This window comes from Syngnathus acus, chromosome 17 (genome assembly GCF_901709675.1).
Source record: "Syngnathus acus chromosome 17, fSynAcu1.2, whole genome shotgun sequence".
Classification (NCBI taxonomy): Eukaryota; Metazoa; Chordata; class Actinopteri; order Syngnathiformes; family Syngnathidae; genus Syngnathus; species Syngnathus acus.
In genome coordinates this window covers 11,259,884-11,274,202 of record NC_051102.1, presented here as the reverse complement: position 1 = coordinate 11,274,202, position 14,319 = coordinate 11,259,884, and the positions used below count along the sequence as shown (strand labels likewise).

General features: G+C 44.0%; 2 long non-coding RNA genes across 2 annotated transcripts in view; one reads left to right on the top strand and one right to left on the bottom strand.

Moving 5' to 3' along the window:
- LOC119136756 overlaps positions 1-6,205 on the bottom strand; it is a 7,082-nt gene extending 877 nt beyond the window's left edge. Inside the window, exons 1-2 of the long non-coding RNA XR_005100799.1 lie at positions 4,996-6,205; positions 326-405 (exon numbers count right to left, since the gene is read on the bottom strand). This is a non-coding gene — a long non-coding RNA (uncharacterized LOC119136756). The remainder of the gene's footprint in view (positions 1-325; positions 406-4,995) is intronic.
- Positions 1-14,319, top strand: part of LOC119136757 — a 21,451-nt gene extending 7,132 nt beyond the window's left edge. Inside the window, exon 3 of the long non-coding RNA XR_005100800.1 lies at positions 14,308-14,319. This is a non-coding gene — a long non-coding RNA (uncharacterized LOC119136757). The remainder of the gene's footprint in view (positions 1-14,307) is intronic.

Genomic DNA, 14,319 nt, shown 5'->3' with positions numbered 1-14,319 from the left:
TAATATTTTTAAAGAAAAAAAAAGACTTGAGCCTGACTAAGAGTACGTACGTGTGTATACACTCTAGCTTTAAATGTCCCTGCGTATCTACTAAATGTATAGACATTGGCTCACACCCATGGCTTCCCACTCAAAACACACAAACCTTGGAGTTTCTTCAAGACAGAGGGAGGAAAGTACAGAATCAAAACGGCTCGTTAGAATCTATTTTGAAATACACTCATTTGTAACGAAGGCAGCTTTTTCTTTGAGTGCTTTCGGCATCAGGAAGAACACACTGTGTTAGTATTTGCTTTCAGGAAAGGTAGAAGAGGAGATAAATCACAGCTGAGTGAAGACACTTTTAGAAGGCTTTGTAACCCGCTGGTCTTCTCCCATGTGGCAATATTATCTATCACATTCTGTCTGGAAAGAGAGACAGATGCACATTCAGATGCAGCGACACAGAGCCAACTATTTTCACTGCTGCCCATCAAATTTTATCCTTCCTTCGAGAACCCGGAGGGTTAGGGTTGGGGGGGGAGAGGCTGCGCCGCTTTGGAGTCGAGTCAAAATTTTCGGGGAAATTGTGCCTGGAAAGACATCTGAAAGCATGATGTCAGCAAATCTTCAAACCCTTCAACTCAGTTTCAGTTTGATTGTCTCCATCAATGTTTTTGCTTTATTTTTGGCTTGGGAATATTTTGTGATGCAATCAATTCTTGTCCATTCACAGTTTGCTTGTCGCAAATTCACCTTGTGGCAGCTATGAATTAATTTTCTTTGAAAAAACAAAAACTCACCTAGTCGCAACTCAAGACGGATTTTTGTGCTCGTACAATAAGATGTAACGAGTCTTCTGATAGGAAAGTAGTCATTGGTGTCAGGAAGTATTTTGAAGTTTCTTCAGTTTTGTCATCATAAGATCAAAGGCAGAAAAGTAGCAACGCCTCATTCTTTGCACACTGAATCATTTGTATTGGGATTCCCTAATACTTTCATCGAAAAAAAAGAATGACATCAGAATGTTTTGCGGCGCAGTAGCATCAACCACATCTTCAAACATACCCACAAACCTCCCGTGTGAAGGAAATCACAAAGAGGAAGATGAAAAGAGTCTTTTTTCCCCTTACATCCTATGGCTGCGCAAAGGGACATAGAGAACTCGGCTATAATTTAGAAATACTTGAAGGGTGTTCATAAAAGGATCGTTGAGCTATAATTTTGCCTAAATTAGACCAAATGGACTTGAATGATGACTTATGCCTCTAGTCTAGACCCTTTGTTAAAAATCTTTTAATCCTTAACAGAGAGGTCTAGCTTTAGTAAAAAAAAAAAGGCAGAAGACCCAGGGAAAGAGCGCCATCTCCTGGGGCTGGGAGGTCATGACCATGTCCTTAAAACGATCTTAGAACTCAAGTCAGAAAAAAGAAAAAGTCAACTAGAATCTGTCATCCAAAATAGACGTTTGAATTGAAATATGAAGTCTCTTTCAAATGTAATGTCATATATAGTAATACACTTCGCACTATGTGGTCATTTTGCGATAAAGACGTTTGAGGTGACAACTTCACGAAGCGGATGATTCAGCGTAAAATGATGCGTTTAGTTTGGGAATCCATTTTTTCCACCACACCGCCTGCTGCTTGATTTTCAAGAGTACCTCGCATCAGAGGACTTGATGCCAGGTGACCTTTGTGACCTTCAAGCTATTTAGGGTCCCATCGCGCTCTTGTCACCTACTGAGATGATGATGACGATGGTAGCGCGGTTACAAATCGCAAGTGATGTTGACATAGTCTGTGTCCATTTATCCATTTTGTGTCTAAAAAAAACGGTTAAACTGCAAATGTGTGCCAAAGCAACAACAGGTGGGACTATAACCCCGCAGCAAAAAGGAAAATATGGTTGATTTGGGAAATGGCCCATTTCATTCATTTCACATAGCAAAACAATAGATTGGTCAATATCATTTGTAAAAAAAGTTTGGCTCGACGTGAGAACATTTGTCACGTGGGTAATTTGTCCCACCCGGCTTGCAGGTGGAGAAAATCATAGCCTTGTTTGTGTGGACATGGCCTTATTATGGGATTGAATGAACACACGCAATGCCCCTTGCCAACACGTGGGTACACATGCGTGCACAGCAAGTCACCACATCCCATCCCAGCCAAAAGCCATGCAACTGCTACTTCATTGTCAAGCCCCCTGACCCCCCGCCACCTCCAGCCCCGGCCCCCTTCCAATCTCTTCCCCAATTCTTGCGAGCTGGCCCCTGCTCTTTTCTCCTGGTTGCCATGGGAATGGCTAACAAAGCCATCACTTTTACCAATTTCCTCAGAGACAGGTGCTGGCACAATGACTGCTTCCTCGCTTTCTGAAAGGGGAAGGGGCAAGAGGGGTGCATGGGAACTCCAGGCGGACAGTCTGAGGGCTGTCCAAGTGTCCTCCTCCCTGGGTCCCGCAGAGAAAAAAAGGCTAATTTGTTGTCCCTGTTTTCCCAGGGAGGGGAGATGCCGGGGGGGGGGGGTCGGCAAGACTATGTGGAAGAGGGGCGTCAAAACAGACCGCCTAATATCAGTCTCGCACTCGCTTCTTGCTGCCAAATGGATGCAAAGCGCTCGCTCCTTGGTCTGCTCCAGCTCAGCTCCAGCTCAGCTTCTTCTTCATCTCATTGCTCACTGGAACAATGGCCGGTCATGGCATCATGACCGGGAGATGTTTCAATTTAGCTTTCAGGGAGCAGTGCCCAGTCCAACGCACCCCCCCACCACCACCCTAGTGAAACTGTTTTACATGATTTCCAGTAGAGCCTTAAAATACAAGTTGAATTCGTTTCAGGACCACATTTGTAAGGTTTGTGTAATTTATTTTGTTCAATGAGAAAAGTAGTACACAGTAATAGTATCCTTTTTTTTACTATACTGGAGGGTCAGCTCCTCTCTCGGCTTCTCAGTGCGGCAGGAGTATTCATCTATTTTAGCAAATAAAGAATAAACGTGATTGATATTGTTATTTGATCTGTCTACAAGTCTTGCTGCACATGCAGTATTTGTGTTCTGATATCCGTTGCGTAAAGAATAACAAGAGCACCACATAGACGCTAATACGTGTGTATGGTGTTTCCATTTGTATGTTAGCATTAAGCTAGTAGAGCTACACAAGGTGTCATTTCTTCAAACAAATAAGAATTGGTATCATTGCTTATGTTTTCTTTGTCAATCCATTGTTTTTGGGTGTCTTTCAGAAGTGTCGCCGCAGCTGCAAAGCTTTTTATTAGCCCTCTCCGGAGGGAGGCCATGGGCTTTCAATTTGCGAGTGTTTTTGTCCTCATATGAGCCTGCGTCCGTGTCTGTTTGTGTGCGCTGCCCTCAAATTAGGTCCTGCAAAAGCTTTTACTGGAGGAACAAAACTTTCATGAACCCGTTAGCTTTTTGGAGCTCTTTCTGCGTCTTTCCACAGTACATGGAAGCCTCTGTCTGTCTGTCTGTCTGTCTGCCGGCCTGCCTGCCTGCCTGTCTGCCTGTCTGTCTGTCCACTTCCCGTCCGTCCAGCTGCCTATGTATCTCTCTGCATCTAAACTAAATCCAAATGTGACGACAGTATTTCAGTTGATTGCGTAGTTGCTGTACTATCAGATGACAAGCAGGAACTTTCTCATCTGTCTGGGGAACCCTCATGAGTCATGTGCTGATCTATACTTAGGAAACCTTCCCATGACGTTCGCACTATGGAAGTGGACAAACAGAGAGAGGGCTTTAAAATAGGGAGGAAAAGAAAAAAAACACAGGAAACAGAACAATCAAAATTGACACCCTAACCCAAAACAGAAGGGGAAAAAAATGGGTTTGAAAAGTCAACTAACAGGCCATTTACGGGTGACGATAAAACCGTTTGTGATTTCATTGACTCATGTTGTATCCTGTCTCCTGTTTTTTTTTTTTGGCGCTGTCACTGCATATTATAGCAGCAAGTCATATGTCATTCACTGACAGCAAGCCCATTTTAGCTTGACGGTGGGAGGGAGGGGGAGTTTTGCACTTTCATAGCTTCTTCTAGATTTAGATGTGAATATACCGCCACCACTGAATCACCGGACTTGCAGACGGCCAGAGGAAGACTTTTCTGTTACTAATGAAAAGGATCCTGAACTTACTTGACTTGTTGGCACATGCTGTTCCAGTTTCTTCCGCTAGATGTCACTACAACCCAATTAGAGAGTTCCCGCAGATGTTTCCAACTGAAAACGATTGGTCACATGTCTCTGCTTTTTGTTATACTTCTGCCCTCTGGATCCAAATGAACAAACGTCATCATCATCATCATCATCGTCATGAGCATCATTCCAAGTTATTTTTGGATGATGTTCCGGAAGTCCGCAAAGAGTAAAGCCTCTGGTCAACAGGTTCCATCCATTCGAAGCTCTTCTATTAAGTCTGGTTCATATGAGTCACTTGTCTTCACTTGGCATCCGAATGATGGTTCCAGTAGAAGTGATCAACACAAATGTCAGTCACTTCAATGCCAATTGACATGATTTCTTTGTGTGTACTTTGGCTAACAATTTCCTCCTGGCTCTTATGAAAGATGATTGGCGGTGCCAATGTTGTAGGTACATGATGTTCCCAATGATGCGGAATCCAGCAGAATCCAGCATCCAGCAGATGGTGCTGTTGTGCAAAAATAAATCCTTGTCCTTTCAATTCCATCTGTGGCAGTGGAGCTCGATAAGCCAAGATGCAAACCAAAAACAAAACCAAAACCAGACAGAAAGTGTGACGCTGAACTATTCAAGAGAGAAAGCTTCACTGGAAAATGAACCTTGCCCTTTATTGTTGACTTTTGGCTGACCAGATTATTAGACAGGCCTTAAAGTGATTCGGCAGGCAGCTGCATTATTTATTCGGCCAAATGCATTTGCAGCTTTAGCCTCCGTCGTGCCCTTGTGACGTCACCACCCACCGATGCCGCCTCCAGCCAGCCCTATTCATTGTGGATTTGTGTGTCAATACCTACCTCTTTTTCTCTTTTATTCTATTTCTATCCCGCGTCGGTGTTCTACTTGTGCAGCGTTCTATTTTTGGTAACATGCAGAGCAGGCAAGGGATGATGATGTTCACCCGAATAAGGGGCGCTAGTCATTTGTAGTATTTCCCAACATTGCAAGGCACTGTATTATGACACAAAATAGGACCATGGCGACATAGTTCTTATCATGATGTAGTGAATTCAATGTTGGGCTGCACTTGAACACTGGAACTTACTTCCAATAGTTGTGCAATATTGTATCGGTAAAATAACGTGACGGTTGTAATCTCACACCAACTCTCTGCATCGACAGGAAGCAGCAGCTGCTGCCACAGTGACATTTAAGAAGCAAACAAACAGGATGCGTTTGACTTTTATTGGGAATTTTGCGCAAAATACACAGCGGTGTGGTTTGCATCATTTTCCGTCAGTGTTTCATTTCAATTTCCAAGTCGTGTCTTTTGATCTTGACAATTCATTTCTTTCCCCTGGAAAGCTCCATCAGCGTGACATCCATCCAATTGGGCCAAAATGCAGCAGGTTGGCTCCGAATAGGAATTACAGAATGTATTTGTTCCCAATCCAAAATGGATTGCAATATATTTTGGAGTGGATTAAATCAGAGAGGTTGCAATGCTTATCTTGGCCTACATCCTCTTCATGCGGACTTCTCTTCTCTCTAAACTGTGATTATATAACGCAGCACACTGTCATTTGTGTCAGATGCCTGTGTACAATAGCATTAAAGAGCTTTTAAAGTCCCCCCCCCCCCCCCCCCCCGAGGGAGGGAGGGAGGGAGGGAGGAATTGGTTGAGACCAGACCGCCAGCGGCGTGTCTGTCCAAAAGTACTGACTGCCCTGACAATCGACCATCTGCTGTCATTTTCTCTTTCTTTTCTACATTTGTTCTGGCCGTTTACCAGGGCTGATGTTGGAGCCGTGTGGTCTAAAATGTTTCAAATGTAAATGCTTCGGGCGCAAAGTATTTCTTACGAAAGTGATCAATTGGATGTATGATAGTGATATGAGCTTTGATTTCGAGGTGTCTTACTCGCATCGTGGTAGAGGAAGCAGGATGTTTAAAGGTCAAGTCGTGAGCCACTGTGACGTGCGTGCTCTCGCTCCATGTCTGCTCTTTTTTTCTTCTTCGGAGAATTTCACTTTTCTCGTTTCGTCAGAATCTTTCCGGTGAAACTTTGATGTAGGGAGCTTAAGATCAGGGGATGCTTTGAGAATAATTGTCAATTTTTGTCTATGTGAAGCCCTTTGAGACTGCTTGTGATTTAGGGCTATTCAAATAAACTTGACTTGACTTGACTTGACATGTAGTGTCTGACTTGCTGGATATTAATCATCCATTCATGATGAAGAATTGTTTCGATTGTGTCAGACGTAGGCGCTGTTGTTCAGTGTCAACTAGCTTTTGGTTCTGGAGACTAACATGAGGTCAGCTGTAGTTTGCTATTGCTATAGTTGTATTTTTTTTTGCATTGAAAATAGACGTGTTATCTGTCAGGCTATTGTGTAAATGTAGCTTGAACTGTATACAGATTCACATGGGATGGATCAAGAAAGATAGTATGGGGAACTACTAAGATCTCTTGAAGCTCCCTCATGCAGTGGCATTCAACATTCACAGCGTCATTCTTGCCCTGATGTTCCATCAACAGACTTTTCATGAGTGTTGCCAAATAAAAACAAAGTTAGGTGGAAAAAAAAAGGTTTCCTGGTGCACCCTGCAGCAAATCAAAGCCAAGCAAAGAATTCATGTCAGTTGAAGAGAGGACGTGGTATTTCTCTTGAATCAAATGAATGATGTAGGAAGGTGAGACCATGACACTCAAGCATATTGTATACACACACACACGCATGCACGCACGCACGCACACACACACACACACACGCACGCACGCCTGCGCCATGTATTGCAATAACCCCAAAGCCTCCTGCAGCGTTTTGCAAACCGCCCACAGCAGCTCTCAAAAGCCTCTCTCTCTCTCTCTCTCTCTCTCTTTTTCTTTTGCTTCGCTCTGAAATTCCCCCCAGAGCCTTGTGTTCCCTCCATCCTTCTTTAATTATACAACATCCTTCTATAAAACTACTTCCTGTAAATAAATTGCATGTGTGCCGTTTCTGTGCGTGAGTGTGTTTCAGCAATTGAGTCAAAGGTGCATTTGAGATATTGCACTGACAAAATATATGATGATATGACATCTTAATGTCATAGTAGCACATTTCAAGAATCCAGATTTTTTATTGGCCATGTTTGAGCATGCCAAACAAGGAATTTGACTTGGGTCCTCCAATCGACGAAATAAAAAAATGTGTGCTTTGTGTGACGAGCCCAGTCCATCGCTATCATTCACACATGGACGCTATCTAATCTCCTGCTGAACCATATTATTGCACCAAAACATGTAAACAGCCTCTCAGATCAATTGAAATATGGTGGCAACCTTCCTCATGCTGGAATTAAATTTCCTTCCCAGATTGTTTCCTTAACAGGACCGATTGTTCTCCCAGAACTATGATTGACTTGGAGTTGCGTCGTCATGATTATGGATTAAAAAGGAGGCTTGCTTTTCACTTTGAAAGCAAGGCCAGTTTTCGTACTTACTCTTTCTTCTCAGAATGAGTCTTTGTTCCCGCCAATCAACCTTTTGCATAACCCTACTACAGCCTAAATCTCCTCTGTATGCCCTCCTTTGTTTCTACTCATCCAATGTACACAATTAAAATCAAGATTCAGGAAAATAGGAGTGACTTATCCCCCAATATATTTGTAGTATTTGTCAGGCTTCGGAGTGTGGAAAATGGAGCAGGGCGACCAAGTGCAGCTTGGACCAGGGTTTATTGAAGCAAACTCAAAAAGACTCGGCAAACTGACATAACTCACGAACAAAACCTAACGACAAGACTGACCGAAAAAGACGTGAAACAAAAAGACAGGGTGACATTACCAAAGACCGGAACCAAAAAGACATCATGACATTAACACAACAATAACTAGACTGACCAGGACGTGAGACAAGAAAACAACAGGACCTGACGACAACAATGATCCAAAAGGGAACGATACACAGACAGGACTTCATATACAAGACAGGTAACAAGAGGCAGGTGAGAATGATCACACTGATCATGGGCACACAGGAGGGGAGGGGCGAGCACACGGACAAAACTACGACAACATGGACGTGACCGGGGACGAGTCGTGACAGTATTGTTCAATATTGACTACACGCCGGCAGTCTTCAAATAGTTGCAGTCAAATAATTGAATTTGTTATTACTTCTTTTATCCAAATGATTTTGCTCTGTCAACAATATGCACCAAATAATCCAAAGCATGCAAATTCCAGCTGTCTACTCTTACGAGTGTCATGAAAACGTCAAATAAGCCGAATGAATCATTGATTCACCCCCAACCAAAATAGCGTGGCTTTGAAATGGGAGCGATCTAATCAGCGTGATCAAAGACGCACATTTGAATGACCACACAGCCTTCCTTCCGAGTGGGCTGTTAAAAAAGCCAATTGAATAGGCAAATCATCCAAATCAATTCTGCTGAGGCTCAAACAAATGAGGAGGTACGAGGGCCGGGCCGGGCCGGGCCGGGCCGTATTGGTCACCCGGGGAGCGCGAGCAACAGCAGAGATTACAGCGGAGATTAGCCACGGCAAAAGAAGCTTCCCACTCACATACACAGTCACACGGGCGTGACCTTTGAAGGAAGGAAGGTGACAGATGGGTCTTTCTGTGTCCAGGTCTCTGCTGACAGCTGGCCGGGATACGGATGGGACGGGGCGGTGAAATGATGGCTTGGGGCTCAGACATCTTTTTCTTAGAAAGAACACGAGACAAGCAAATTTGCATGAATGTATACAAAAGCACACGCGCGCTGGCAGGCAGCCAGGCAGGCAGGCAGGCAGGCAGGCAGGCAGGCAGGCAGGCAGACAGGCAGACAGGCACACAGACAGGCAGCCAGGCACACAGACAGGCGGCCAGGCAGGCGCCAAATCGGACATTATACATCATTTACATATTCATTCATTTTTCCCACTGCCGCGGTGATTTTGTTGGTCCAGCTGGCTCTCCCTGCTTGACCTTTCATCTGTTGTCTCCCTATTCAGTCTTTTTTTTTTCCTATGCCAAATGAAAGTTTTTTGGGCAACAAAGCTTAGCTTAAAACCAAATCCAGTTGAAATCAATTTTCCTTCAGCACAACAGAGTTGATGTCTCTGGCATGAATGATGACAACATAGCAGAAGGGAAAGAAATTGTCTCCACGCCTCTCCACCCTGGACATGTCAAAACATGTTCCCAAGCAAGAAAGTGAGTTTGGAAAGTAAGTCTTCTGTCCCATCAGCGGAAAAAGAACTTTTCATGGTCATGATGTGTTTCTTTGTGACGGGCCGGGAAAGCATGTTTGCTTATTAGTCTTTGCACACATGACAATGCGTTCAGTGAGTGGCCATTTGATTGCAGCCATCATATGAGCATATCTTCTCTTGATTTCTTTGTGTATTCCACTGCGAGCGAGCAGTAAATATTGATTGGCCTCGATCCCGTGAGAAGGCTTCAAGACCCATCCCGGCCCACCGATCAATATCAGTGCGAGTGCGGCCATAGCGGTGGCTTCAGAGGGGCGTGCTATTTGCTTTTCTCCCCATTGGACAGGTGTGTTATCATCTGCAGCCACTTTCAATGGATTGGAATTGACGGAAACGCCATCATTTGACACTTCCTAGCCAACGTTTGACTTTTCAATGTAGCCTTCCTGTGTTTGTTTTGTCTTCCTGATGCTGTTCAAAAAGTATTGCCCTTGGTACAATATAACAGCTGGCTCGGTTCCGGTGCCCCCCCCCCCCCCCCCCCCCCCAGCGTGCCTCCGCCCTCTATCTGGTCTCCGTCGGAGGCAGGCCAGGCCAGGCGTGCTAAAGGGGACAGGTGCGGTGGGTGAGTCTGCCTCCTCCCCACTCGGATTTCAATCATGTCGTTCTGTGGGGCCCCTTTCTGTTTTTTGCGCTTGACAGACGAGCAGCCGGGTCCTTGGGGCCCCGAGTCGTTTAGGATGGGGTGGTCGTGGGTTATGTTTGAGGCTCTCAAGTTAGGACCTGCTGCTTTTGCACTATTTCCTTCTTTTTTTTTGGTCATCTTATGTTTTGATCGACGTATACCGCCTCAGATACTGTATGTCCATACTTAGTATTTTCATCCTTTATTTCAGAAGCTTGTCAGTGGGAGGCTTACAGGGGTCGATCCCACCTGCTGAGGACCGTACAAGGCTTTCTCCACTTTTCCAAAGCTGCGCCAGCCTTTCAGCCCCCCCCCGCTCCCATTATAAACAAACCTAAATGGATTTCTAAACCCTGACTGCTGGGGCTCATATGAATATGAATGCACGGCTCGTGCAACGTCTGCTCTCACTCCGACATAATGTCCCATCATGCAAAACCTCTTCTAAAGTCTTTGTGGCCCGCTTTATGTAGTGAGCCGTGTTTTGAGTTGTTGATGTTAAGTGTCATGCCAGAAACGACATGTTGTGTATGAGTATTTGTTGTAATCGTTTTTGTAGAACTCTTGCCTAACGTTTGGTCAAGATGATAGATAATTAGTGAGGCTCTTATGAACACAAACTCATTTCATGAGATTTCATAGGAAGCCCATGTGTAGATTCTTCAAGCCAAAGCTCCTTAATGCCACTTCCAGTTGAAATTGAATGTCAAACAAAGAGAATTGCGTTGTATTCTGCTAGCTTCATGCTAACGCATAGTAGTGAAGCAATGAATAATCTGTTGAGCACAAAAGTTGCAGCAACACTTGTCGACAGACAGTATAGCAATACTCAGTCATATACTATTCTTTATCCTTTGTGAGAAATGTCTAATCTTGCCATTCTATATATCCTCTTAAGTGTTCGATTTCCCCAAAAACAAATGAATGTCAAATGAGGACTTTAAATCGGCCAGCAAAAATTGCACACTGCCGCAATCGGGTGACGTCGCAATACCACAGGTCTGAAAATTTGCCACTTGGAATGACGGTTTCCTCACAAAAGGGGTCAGACTCATTTTCAGGATTTGTCTGGTCTGGCACATAGGATTATAGGAAAGAGAGGAAGCACTGATAATCCTCTGCCATTGTTTATTGTTTCCAAGCCATGCTGTTAGTTTGAGTCTCACTCCTCATCATTTTAGTCACATGAGAGCTATTTTACGAGTGATCATTTTAGCTTGCTTTGAATGTATCCGAGGTTTGTCCTCTAATTGTCATTCTCGCATCACCCTTACTTTTGAACGGCCGATGCGGCACTTGATATCATGAAGCAAAAATAGGATGATGGATCACCAACCTTGTTTCTGAGCTGTTGCGTCATCGGCCCCTCCTCTCTTACCTTGGGTGTTGTCGTCACATCTGCTTGGTATTCTGCACTCGAAGGCCCGTCTTCCCATTCTGAGTCAGATTTAGCGGCACGGCAGGGAAGGGGAACGTGAAGGAGGTCGGGAAAAAAAGCAGGACAGGTAAGTGAGGAAGATGGGAACCCCCGGGAGATGCTTGGCTGTCTGCGAGCACTGCTGCTGGGAAGGAAGGCTATTACCCCGCCCCCCCCCCCTTCCATTTCTACCACTCGCTGCAGAGCTGAGGGAGACGTGCTACTATCATACCGCCCTCCTCCATCATTCATGCAATCCTCACTGCTCTCCGTGATCCCTCCCCAACAAACAGGCTGCGGGTTCTTTGGGGAAAAACTTGGATTTTCATTGAGATTTTATTACCCTCAGTCAGAAGACGGGCAATTAAATAGTGCACAGACCTGCACTTTTTATTCCGCTGTGCTGCATTTGAACAGTGTGTGGCCATTTGTGAGGACCGTTGATTTCAGAGTGAAGAGAGAAAAAAAAATGTCAGCCTTCATGATTCATTCATCTTAATTTTCATCCGCATGGATCTGCGGGGTGCGTGACGTTCTTCTTCCTGAGCGAGTATCGATGACGTCTGCTAATCGATCCTGTTTGGTTGGATTGACTGACGCACGTTTGATCACGATTTCATATTGGGGTGTGGAAGACCACGATGAATGCAAAGATGATAAACGTGTCACACTCGGACATTGACAAAATGGGTTCGGCTGGCATACTTCGCAGATCGACGAAAAATGTCGTGCCGTGCGGCCACCCCTGGCCACCATGTAGCTCCGCCCCTGCAGCTATCATTAAAAATTGTGATTCCACTTGATCCACCACATTTTGTATCAGATTGTGAATGGTACAATTGACATACATGAGATCAATATATCTCCAACAGGGAGTGCTATCATCTTGCATCGTCTAGATTTGTAGGACTACAATACTTTACATATCACTCACACCATTCTTAACAGACAAATAAACCCTTTTTTGCCCCTAATTTTTTTCCACTTACCGTGTCAAATTTGCCAGTGGCAGTGTGAAGAGTTCACTTTGGCCAACCTTACATAAATACTGTGCATAGTTAGCCCTGCCTGAGGTCCCCAAACCAGAGATGTGTCAATAAAAACACGCCTCAGCAAAAACTCTACCACCTACGTATACTGAGGTTATGAACTAGCATAGAGAAGAAAGATGGTTTTTTTATATTATTGTTATTGATCATTTTTAATTAGTTTTAATTTCTTTTAGAGCATTTTTATTCACTCAAAAATGCTTTTTTTTTTTTTTTTTTAGATTGAAGTAAAATCGGAAAAATAAATAAATAAATAAATAAATAAATAAATAAATAAATAAATATATATAAAGGGAACCCTGAATTTTCATGATTTTATCTTGTTCCCATTTTTATTGTCAGTTTTAGCATTTGTCATTTATGGCTTTCCGTTAATAATTGCCCAGCCCCTCTTTTGGATCTGTCAGTGGAAAGAAGCAAAGGTTGGCCATGAATGCTTAGTTTAAGCGTGAAGGTTTGATAAGACATCCACGTGTGACACTTGACACCTGCGGTGTTGATTGTGTTTCTATCTATTTTTTTCAGTTGAGATCAGTTTGTTTCTGGAAAATAGTACAAGTGAGGTGAGAAGGACAGTACATTAGCTGAGCAATGGAAAACATAGTACGTATGACCACTTATTGCAAAAGGACCAGCACAATATTGTGCACAGCAGGATGTCAAAGTTGGATGTATTAATTCACCCCAAATGACATAAATGGGCAACACGCGCTCTGAGGCTGACTCACAAGGCTGTGAGATTAGAATTACCATGGTAACACATCCTGTCAACGAATCATGCTTGCGTGTCAGTGGGTGGAAGGGGCGCTCATGTCAAACTTCAAATCAATTTCCAAACTCACATGGCGCTGCCACTGGAGCTGTCACGTAGAAAAGAAATTGGAGCGCTACTCCACTGGGACAAAGAACGGAAAACATCAAGTTGCCACTGCCAACTACAATTGGCCCAAGCATATTTCCAATAAATACTGCTCTAAATCAACATCCAGTTCCATTTCCCCATTGCTCAAGTGTAACACGGCGAGAGCGAGTCGCGTGTGAATGTGGGCGCGCCCGTGAACCTCCCGCAAAAACATCCTTATGGTTGAAAGATTGATAGAAGACTCCTAAAGATAAGGAATGTTTTGAGTGCATGTTATTGATGATCATTTTTGAAATACGACAGATGCGACAGGTGTTTGGACACTCCCACAAAACCTTCAATCACTCTCCTGGAAAATGAGCCAAAAATGCCTTCATGACCTCTTACGCTGTTTTTGGTCAATTTGTGTGTTTCAGCATAACGCAGCTTACTCATGGCACGAGTTGTGCACCTTGCATGCTTCCCCTCCATTTGGATTCCCCTCCCCGTGGCTCTGTCTGCATTCTTGATGTGCTTCTCCTTCATTCTTGATATGCTTGTTAAGTTCGGTCATGAATAAGTTACATCATCGCAACCTTGTAAAAACTGGCATGTTTTGGAATGCCTGCAAAGACTACTCTGATGTCACACCATTGATTTTGCTGAGCGACTGGATCTACAAGCGCATTTGATTTTTTCGCAGTCCTCGGATGACCACTCAATAAAAACTCCCGTGTAATGGGATTTTGTGCAGTTTGTCAAAGTGGGAGTGTTGACTCCTCCGAACAAACGAACGAACGAAGACATGTTTGAGCGTTCTGCTCTCCGCAGACTGATACGGACAACTCCCTTTGCCTGAACTTTGTCCAAACTCAAGGTTGCTCTATAATTCTTTTGAGAGAAGAAAAGTACAATCTCCATGGTGTTACCGCGGCAACAGTTAAGCCCTTTCTCCTCTTTTCTCTTCACCGAAAGGTGACACTCAAC